This window comes from Episyrphus balteatus, chromosome 1 (genome assembly GCF_945859705.1).
Source record: "Episyrphus balteatus chromosome 1, idEpiBalt1.1, whole genome shotgun sequence".
NCBI lineage: Eukaryota > Metazoa > Arthropoda > Insecta > Diptera > Syrphidae > Episyrphus > Episyrphus balteatus.
The window spans coordinates 41,180,654-41,192,066 of NC_079134.1; positions in this window are offsets into that span (position 1 = coordinate 41,180,654).

The following is an 11,413-nucleotide window of genomic DNA, read 5'->3' on the forward strand; positions in this document are numbered from 1 at the left end:
CTCATGTTGCCAGACTTAAGAATTCGATATAAGGGCGCATATAGCTATAAAAGTGCTTACTTACATTTTGGTTATACCTTCGCTGTCCAGATTTGCTCGACCAAATAGCAGAAAACTTGCTTTTTTTCACACTTCGGACTAGTACACTGGGTACTTCGGCTGTCTTTTGCTTCTACAATATGATGGTTACAATAACAATTGAGAACTCATTTTAAAGATAATTAGAAGTATACTACAATTCATTCCCCAAGAATTACCCAAACAAATCAAAATTCCGTCGGAAAAAATGTCATTTTGCACTAACCTCACGAGACAAACCCGGACTTGGAACAACTATAAAATTGAATTTAATCAACTCACGGAACTTTTTTGTATATACCATTTTTTAGATATTTTTATTGTTAACAAGTCTTTTCTTGGTCATTTTTGGCAAAAATAAGTAAAAATGGACCTATAAAATAGAAACGAACCAACCTCCATTCCAAAATGGCGGCAGCCGCTCCCTATAACCTATCATCCCAACAAATTGAATTTTATGATAAGGATATACACCCCAACACATTCCATGAAAAAAATGTTGTCCCGCGAAAAATGCGATTTTTTGACCATATGGCAAAACTTTATGATTCATAAGGGGTTATAGTGATTCAAAATTTCCCTGTAAATGTTTCCCTTATTTCGAACTTGGGAACGAAAATATAGAATTAAGAGAATTAAGCAATAAATTTTCCAGAAGAATTTAGCTGGTTTTTGGGAAAAATATTCCGAGGGAAAGGAAATTATCCCAATATCATAATTAAGATTCGGTTTTATCTCGACCTATTTTTTTTTTACTTTGGTTCCGTAATTAATAATACGGATCCTGGTCGGATCCTATAAGATGTTTTCAATACCCAGCCTTAGTTTGAGACAAACTTAACAGAATTTGCTACGATCTACTCCTTGATGGAGTTCTACTTGAAAAACCGTCTACATAATTTTAAGTTCTAGCAAAGAAAATTCTGTGGAAATTTTTTTTTTTTATGTTTGTGAAACTGTCTAAAGTCGTTCTCAAATAAAGAATATAATATGTTGCGTACTCATTCTAAGATTAGATTAAAACTGCTGTAAAATTTTAACCATTTAAATACTAGACCACTCGTCACTATATTAACCATTTTGTTTAATTTATTCATCTCATAACATATCTCCACTAACATATTCCTTAAATAAAGAGAAATGTATTCATTGTTATTTAAAAGAAAAAGATCGATTGTTGAACAAAAAAAAAAAAACTACTTAAAACAAATTACAAAAAAATCTCATGATTTTTGTATAATCGATAGATTAAAATATAAATAAAAAAAAATATATTTAAATACTAATTGTGATTATAAAAATATATATAAAATTAAAAATAATAAATAATAATTATATAATAAAAAAAACTATAAAGAGATAATTAATAAATAATTGTTTAAAAAATAAAGAAAACTATAATAATATTAGAAAAAAAGGAAAGAAATTTTTGTTTTTAAAAGTGAAACATAGGATATAACTTGTGTCCTTAGCTTGTTTACCTGACAACATATAATTTTAAAAAAATTTATAAAAGAAATTATAATAAATCATAAAACAACAAAAGTAATAAAATTAAACTGATGAATGTATATACCGAATTTTTAAGCTCACTTTTTCATAAACAAAGAAAGAAATAAAATAAAGAAGAAAAAAAAAACTTAAAATTAAATAAAACAATATTTTATAGACTGTCTTAGTTAAAGAAAAAAAAAAATAATAAAAACAAACAATTTTTGTAGGTACTCCTGCAGTACATTACATGAATGTATATTTAAAAATAAAGAAAGAAAAAAAAAACGCAGAAATTTATATTATGTACTACAAACAAGAAAACAACTTCTTACTCTATGCATAACAATCTCTTTTTAATTTTCCGATGAAACTAAAAAAAAAAAATAAAAAATAACAAAAAAGTATTAAATGGTTGCAGGGAAAGAAAATGAAATTAATTTAAGAAAAATAAATAATTTAAATAATAAATCTACGTTTACTTTTCTTCGTTATTGATTCAAGTTCTATGAGCAAAATGTAAAATATATGTAAAATGGTTTGAAACAGACAAAAAATAGTTAAAAAAAAAACACAAAATGTAAAAGAATGAATGTTTATATATAAAAGAATGATGATAAAGAAAGCTTGATAAGATGAATCACTAAATGTTTATAATGTTTTATATATATATGCGATGGTTAATAAAACAAAACAAAAAAAAAAAAAACAATTAAAAAAAACTATAAATATTTTACTCTCATTGATTTTTCTGTTATACACTTTATATAAATACCTATACCTTAAATTTATGTATATCTCTATGAATCTTTTTTTCCTAATTTTAATTTTCATACAAACTTATCTCTTATACATTTTTTTTTCTATTATTTATCTAAAGTTTCCGCTACAATGCAGACGAGACTCTTTATTTTACTAATATATTTTTGTATTATCTATAAAACAAAATCAAACACAAATAATTTCTTAAATTTTATTAAAAAAAAAAACTAAATATTTATTCATTAATGTTTATTACTATTGAATTTCAAAAATAGATGACTTATTAACAAAAAGAAAAACAAAACAAAAATAATTAAAAAAATGAAAAAGAAATATAAAAATAAAAAAAAAATTATTAACGAATCAAAAAAGAAACAAAAAAAATTCAGCTGTCGGTGTAATAAAAAAAAAACATGAAACAATAAAAAATTAAATAAATATTAACAATGGTTTTTAATTAGAAAGTTGTAATTATTAACAAATGTTTCTGGTGAGAAATGATAACTACGAGTGTTTTTTATTTTCTTCATTTCTATGTTAACGAACCTTGATGTAAAAACCAAAAATATCAGCCCACCAATTATGAAACCTCAATTCTTTTTAAATCGTGAAAACTAAAAATCCTTCGAAGCTCTATTTATACCTACAACCTGCATACAAATTTAACAAGGCTCAAATATCGAATAAAAAAGAAAACTCTAAAAAATAAACAAAATAATAATTATTATACAAAAAAATCAAATTAAAATGAAAGAAGTTCCTTTTAAAAGTTTTGTTTTTGCAATGTAAATTTGCAATGTCTGCAAAAGTTAAACGACACAAACGATTTTAAGGAATTTAGAATTTTTTAATCAAGTTATTTCAATCAAATGTTTCAAAATAATCGATTATTTCGAAAACAATTGATTGACATAACTTGATTTAAAAATTAGATTAAAGTGTACGATTCCGCCGTTTGAAAAAGGTATCATTTTAACTGTAGGTAAGTGTTGCCGTTGTTTTTTAATATGCATTTCCCGCCTCAACGGGGGGAGATAGACCAACTCCCTTAGTAAAAAATAATTGTATATCAATTATTGTCACCTAAGTTATCGTACCCTTCCCGTTCCCCTCCTGACTAAGGTCAAATTTGATATAAAATCGCCGCAGTTTATGGGAAAAAAAATTGAAATTTTATTTGTTATTTAAGAAAAATTCCAAAACTCGAATCCCAAAATTCTGTAAATTCATAAAACCGTAAATACAAAATTCTGGGGTCGAATTACGGCATACGTTCGTTAACGTATGGTTGCTATGTGTCCCTATCTTTTTCTACTAATTCAATAGAGACAGCAATAGTCAAAAAGTATGATTGTAATCGTGTGCCGTGATTTGATCCCTGGATTTTAAATTTCAAAAATTTGTTAAAGCTAAAAGAAAAAATTGTTTTGATAATGAAAATTAAAAAATTGTTTTAATAATGAAAAGAGGTGCGCACTTTTTTTCATTTTCAAAACAATTTTTCTTTATTCGTTTACAGAATTTTGGAGCATAGATTTTTGATATTTTCATTTCCAGAATTTTAGTTTTCAATTTTAATGGAGTTCTCCCCAATTAATGAAATACCTACAGAATTATGTTAATACATAATTTTTTATCAGATACACAATTTTAGGCATACAATATTTTGAAATTCAGAATAACGCGATGTGGACAAAAATCAGAAAATAAAAAAATTTTTGTTAAGAAAACCTTCAGAAACGCATATTTATGGTATGATATTATGATAAATTTCACAAAAAAAATAATAAATTTTTAAAAAATATCGAATGAGAGCCAACTCTGCAGGCAAAATTCCTTTAAAAAAAGTCCAACTATATTAAATTCAATGTTATGAAAAAAAAAAAAAAAAACAAAAGAAAAGAAAACATATAAAATAGGAAAAAAAACGTCAGAAAATTGTCCAAAAAATGACAAAAGTGCAATTCAATTCCACGATATTTTGGAGCAAAATATTTTGGAAAGGCACTTTAGCATCCACAGCTTTTTGTTTTACTTAAAACAAACTCATAAAGCACCTTTATGTTTGAAAATTTTACAATTTCAGCCAATTTTTCGAAAAATTCCTTGTTTTTTAGTACTGAAAATGGGTCTACAAGAATGTAAATATTTTGAAGATGAGCAAGTATGAGCAAAAAAGGTGAGTATGATTAGAAAGTAGAAATATAAGGGAACCTTGTGACATACAAGATTCTGCTACAGCTTGCTACAGTATGATATAAATTTTATTTTTGAGTCACAAAAAACAGACTTTTTTAGGATAAATTTTTTAAAAACTAATTTCACTTTACAAAAAAAAACTGACATACACACCTGATCTACAGATATTCATTTTGATAACACTGTGCAAGTCGAAATTCTTGACAGGCGCGCGAATAACTGTTTCGCCATATTTCGGACCCGAGAAATCCATTGGCATCATTAGTTTTTCGATTTATCGCTACGACTTTGAACAAAATTTTTTTTGAAAGTTTTTTCAATTATTTTGAGAATTTTCCACTGTTTTTAGTCATTTTTCAATCAAAAACATTGTTTATATTGCTAATAATTCTGCTTAAACGTTATTTGCTACCAGTAGAAAGACATTGTAAACAATTTTGAACAATTTATTTGAAAGTTTAGTGATTTTTTTTGAAAAAATTTAAAAAAAAATCGAAATTTTTTACATTGTTATCGTTTTTTTCGCTGTTTTTGTTCTCTTTTGCACAAATACATAGCATGTTTTCCATTAAAAATTAATTTAACTGTTAATTTAGTGTTGGTTAAACTTTGACATACTATCGATAGCATCGATAACAAACAAATATCGAGTATATCGATACTTCACAAAACTATCGATAGTTTCAATACTTCCAAATTATTATACCACAAGGCTACCGATATTATCGATAGTTTTTTCTTAAAACTATAGATACAATCGACAATGGAAACTATCGATATCTACCAAACACTATGTTAATTCGTTCTTTACATCCAATGTCAAACGAAAACTTAACTTGTAGTTCAAATTGTGTTTAATTAATTTCAAAGCTATCGATAATATCGGTAGCCTTGTGGTAAAATAATTTGGAAGTATTGAAACTATCGATAGTTTTGTGAAGTATCGATATACTCGATATTTTTTTGTTATCGATGCTATCGATAGTATGTCAAAGTTTAACCAACACTAAATTAACAGTTAAATTAATTTTTAATGGAAAACATGCTATGTATTTGTGCAAAAGAAAACAAAAACAGCGAAAAAACGATAACAATGTAAAAAATTCCGATTTTTTTAAAAAAAATTTCAAAAAAAATCACTAAACTTTCAAATAAATTGTTCAAAATTGTTTACAATGTAGCAAATAACGTTTGAGCAGAATTATTAGCAATATAAACATTGTTTTTGATTGAAAAATGACTAAAAACAGTGGAAAAATCTCAAAATAATTGAAAAAACTTTCAAAAAAAAACTAATGATGCCAATTGATTTCTCGGGTCCGAAATAGGGCGAAACAGTTAATCGCGCGCCTGTCTCAAAAATTTTTTTCAAAAAACTTGCACAGTGTAATTAACAAAAAACAAAGTCAAGAACATTTTGTTTTCACTTAAAAAAAATGATAAACATCAATTTGAATCTAAGCTTGAATAATCAAAATACCATGAAGAACACCACTTATCTTTTTGAATCTTGTATTTAAGCAGTGAAAAACTGTGTTTTATTTCTGTCGAATATAAGCCCTTCATGTGAAGCACCGGTTTTTCATCATATAATAGATTTGATTTTTTTATTTTTGTCCACTGGTCAACGCACTGTGCTACCCTGCAAAGAATGCTCAAACCACAGTAATATTTTTGGAATATCAAAAATTGAAATTTGCACTACACTACTATAACAAATCCTGAAAATTTTGTCTTTATATCTTGAACAGTTTCGAAAAAATCGGTGTTTTTAGAAAAAATTGTTAATTTTTTTTTTTTCTGAAAATAATATACCTTGAGAATTTCAGCGGAATTGTTCGAGCCGTTAGGGATGGCGGTTGTTGGTACAAAAACCTGTTTCCGTTTTCTCCGGTTTTTTAACCTGTTTTAAACAGGGCAAAAAAAAAACGGTTTTTGGAAAAACTGGTAGCAAAAACACCATAAGAAACCTCTTTATTTTTTGTTTGAAGTTTTCTTCACATGGGCTTACATTTAGAGAGGTTTCACTGTATGAATATATATATGATACTACCAGTGGCGTCGCGTCAATAATTTAGATAGGTGTGCAATTCTTGAAAATTATAAGCTTATTTAAAAAAAATCAATTAATTAATCAAACTCTTACCATTTATTGTTTTCTCCAAATTAAAAAAAAAAACAACAACAACAAAATATCATTATGTATATTTTTATTATAAAAAAAACTGCACTAAAATCGTAGGTAATAAAAACTAGAAAAATTAAAGTTCAACAAAAACTTAATACAAAACATAAAAATTAAAGTTTTTTATTATATTAATTTGATTCTTTGATTTCTCCTGGTAAATTATTCAATTACATTTTGAATAAAATTAAATTTTTGGTAACAAAACAACAAAAAATATCATTCAGAGCAGAACTAAATAAATTAAACTTAAACAAAAACTTAATATAAAACATATAAATTAAAGTTTTTTATATATCAAATCGATTCTTCGATTTTTTTTTGTAAATTCTGTAATCACTTTCTCATTAAAATTAAAAGTTTGGCACTTCCGTAAGGACATCAGGAATTCTCTTTCAATAGTAATGGAAGACAACGCAGAAAGCCGATCTTCTCCCATAGTGCTTCTATTCGAAGTTTTAATTCTTTTCAATGTTGAAAAACTTCTTTCTGTTATTGCTGTGGTTGATGGAATCGTCATAATTAGATTGCAAAGTTTTAAGCATTCTGAAAATGTTTGCTTTAAATTAGCGGACGTGATTAAGTTTGCAATTTCCGTTACATTTTTTTTAGTATAGCATTCAGAGCGATAAAGAACTTTTAGCTCATTTTCCAATTTTAAATAGTTAATTTTAAAAAAATTTCCATAGATTTCCTTAAGGGAGATTATAAGGCCATCAGGGAACTTAGCACTATAGGCTGAAAATTTTTCACTATTTAACAACTGTACAAATTTAATGTTCCTTAAATCTTTGTAGCGCGAACTGATTTCACATAAAACTTTTTCGAAAACATTTGTATATATTTCTTTGAAGAATTCTTTGTTTTCAGAACGTTTCACAGGCAAACCTCCGAATAAATCAATAGTTTTCAGAAATTGAATTTCGAAGTCCTCGTTTCCACTTATTTTTTTTATGTATTCGGTACAGTTCGATATTTCTTTTATACAGTGTTCAATATCTAACGATTTTTGTTGAAGTATTTTATATAACACTTCAGTTTGTGCAAATATAGAAGAAAATAAATTTAAAAAGAAAATAGTCTTAAACTCGCTTAAGAATTGTAAGTAACCGCGAGCATTAACCGTTGTATTTTCACCCCAACATTGTTCATTATCTTCAATTATGTATTCGAACACAGCAATTAAGTTCAGTCTTTCTTTTTCAACTAAATTTAGTAACCAGGAGTTAAAAGACCACTTCACATTACAAACTGATGGGATTTTTTTGTTAAGCGTTTCTTTTAATAAAGTATCTCTCTTTGCTGATGTTGAAAAAAATGATGCTAAACTACTTAAAGTTCCAAAAAACTGTTTTGTTTCTTTCACACTTTGAACTGATTTAGAAAGCACTAGGTTTAACACATGAGCATTACAGTGGATAAAGAGAGCAGAACTATATACTTTTTTTATCTGAGCCTGCACTCCATTAATTGAACCAGACATTACAGGTGCACCATCATAAGTCTGAGCAACAAGTTTAGCACCAATGTTGAGTTCGCCAATTACATGTAAAACTACTTTAGTAATTCCATCAGCACTTTGGTCATTACTTACATCAAAAAATTTATAAAAACGTTCCTCACATTCTCCGTTTTCCCCTACAAAGCGAATTATTGACGAAAGTTGTGCTTTTCGCGAAATGATGTCTGTGGTTTCGTCAAATCGCACTGCGACAAACTCGGTTTGTTGAATCTCTCTTCTAATCTCCCTTAACAACACATTGCTTACTGCTTCAATCAAATCATTTTGAATCGTTGCAGAAGTTCGCTTAAATACTGTTGAATTTTGCAAGAATTGTTGAAATTCTAGATTGTATTGGCCTGTATATTTACACAAGTCTTTAAAATTACCTTTATTTAAAGATAGATTAGATTCGTCGTGACCCCTAAATGGCAATAACTCATGAACAGCCAAAAAAATAGTTGCATTAATTAAAACCTCAAAAGCCCTTCTATTTTTTGATACATTTTCATTAAAACACTGTGCAGAAATTTTTTTTTGATGATCAAATAAATACTCTATTCTATTTTTTCCAAAAGTATTTAATGAAAGAGCATTTGTTATGTGCGAAATCGAAAGTTCGTGCTTTGGGATTTTCTCATGCAAATGGTTGAGATCCGTATAGCCAATAGTGCTCCACACTTGTTCTTTTTCATTAATTTGAAAAATTAAACACGGCCAACAAAAAAGTTTGTTTCGCTTAACCGACCCCGTCAACCAATCATGTTGATTGTACAAATCAAAATTAAATTTTCGCGTATATTCCTTTCCACTTTTTTTGTATGGTGATTTTAAGTTTTCTAAATTTGGTGTTGGCCTCCCTGCATCAATAATTGTTTTTTTTTCGTCATAACTATAACAACTAAAAGATTTTTCTAATAAAGAATTTACACGATCTTCACTCTCATACATTTTGATGTTATATCACTTTTAAATTAATTAAATAATAAAAACAAAAGACTTCCGTATAGGTACAGACCGATTCAAAAGCATCTCATGAAACTGTGACCACTTCATTTCATTTTCACATTTTTCCTATGAAATTTGGAAAAACTGAACCTAAAACTGAAAAAAAAAAAATACCTACATCGCCGACTGTCGTGCATTCCTTTTTTTGCTCGAGCTTCGATGTAATTCATTCATTCTTTTCTACTTAAAACAGAAAAAAAAAATACCTACATCGCCGACTCTCGTGCATTCCTTTTTTTCGCACGAGCCTCGATGTAATTCATTCTATTCTACCTAAAACAGAAAAAAAAAAATACCTACATCGCCGACTGTCGTGCATTCCTTTTTTTCGCACGAACTTCGATGTAACTCATTGTATTTTTCTTCTTCAATGCTTTACAAAAACAGAACGGAACATACAAAAGAAAAGAAAATAAGAATACAGACCAGGGTTAAAACCTTGCTCCGATCGGAGCAAACTTGCTCCACTTTTGATTGAAAAAAATAATCTACTCCAACGTTCCGATTTTTAAGGATTTACTCCACTTTTTCCACACAGAAAAATTGTTTCCTGAACTAACTTTGCTAACCAGATTGGAATGTTTTAAATCGAAATTGTATTTTTTTTTAGAATTGCAAACACTTTTTTGAACCACCCCTTGCATTAATGAGGCTAATAAAACAATATAAATTGGTCCAAGGTGAATTTATCACAAAATAGTTCCTTTTTATGAATTGAATTGACTTCAATTTAAGATTTAATTATTTTGTATTAAAAAAAAGTTTCTAAAAGTTAAAGATTTTCTTTTTGTTTCAAATCTACTCCGCAAATTTTGCATCTGCTCCACTTTTTTTTTCAAATTTGCTCCAAAACTTCATGACCGCGGTTCGAACCCTGATACAGACCGTGCACAGAAAACCGTCGTACGAGAAATTCATCAAAGAAAATATTTTGTGTATGTGTGTATATCTTGCGGGCGAAGAATGGCGATGGGGATGGATAGGAATACTGCGAAATTTGTGTACGATCGAATTGGATGGATTTATTTGTTGAAAGAAAATGTGCACAGAAGGATTTCGTACGAGCTTATTTCATATTTTTTTTCTGTTGTTTGATGAAGAAATTAAAAATAAAATAAGACGGAAGAAAATGAATGCAGGCTTTGTGATCAGCGTTGCCAACCCATTCAGCCAAAATTATGCAAAATTTTTCGTTGTTAGATCAGGGTGTGCAATGCCCACCTTGCACACCCAGACGAGATACTACTGGATACTACTTATCTAAAATTATTACGACTGTTACGTGGAGAAATACGTTTGAAAAAATGAAAATAACAATAGAAAATCTGCTGATATACAAAAACCTCCATATTAACTTTTAGGGCCGGTTTGTTGACAATCGATTATCTTTAATCAAGGATTATTCCAGTTGATAATCGTAGAATTCGTTTGTTCACAAAAATTGTAATCAAGGAATCCATGATTAGAGCAGTTAATTTGAGATTTTCTTAATCATCCAATTTTAACCAAGGATATACTGGAATTCATTTTATTCATACTTGATTTTCGCACTGACAAGATATAGATTATCAGCCATATTTATAAAAGAATGTTAAAGGTTGTTTAACTTTAAACCACCTCTAAATAGCTCTTAAGTAAAAAATGTGTATTTATAAAGAATTTACACATTTAAGCAACGTTGCTTAACGATTGCTTAACTTAAACGCCATTCACCACGTTTAGAGCTTGCTTAGAGCCATTTTAAGAATGATTTGACCACATATGAATTATTACTAAGGTCGTGAGGTCAGTATCATGCTATTAATTTATCTAGGGTTTTGATGTGAAGACTACATTTTGTTTTGAAATTAAATTATTCCCTAAAATGAGCTTGAATTTTAAATTGAAACTAAAGAATTGAAGAATATTAATAAAAAAGAATTAAAATGGTTAGTAAAGATCAACTCTCTCTTTTGGCTTTGATCTGCGTATTTAATTGAGTAACCCGACGACCCACGTAAGCAAAATCATCGTCAACGAACCCATCAGTGTTTTTATTTGCAATCAAATTTATGAATATTTTTTTACAAATACATACTTACAAAATGTCAAAAACCACGTGATGTTTCTAAAATGTAGTAGTATTTTGTACTAGATTAGTTAATTTCCCCTCATTTTTTGACACTACTATCTGTGGGAATTCAATTATA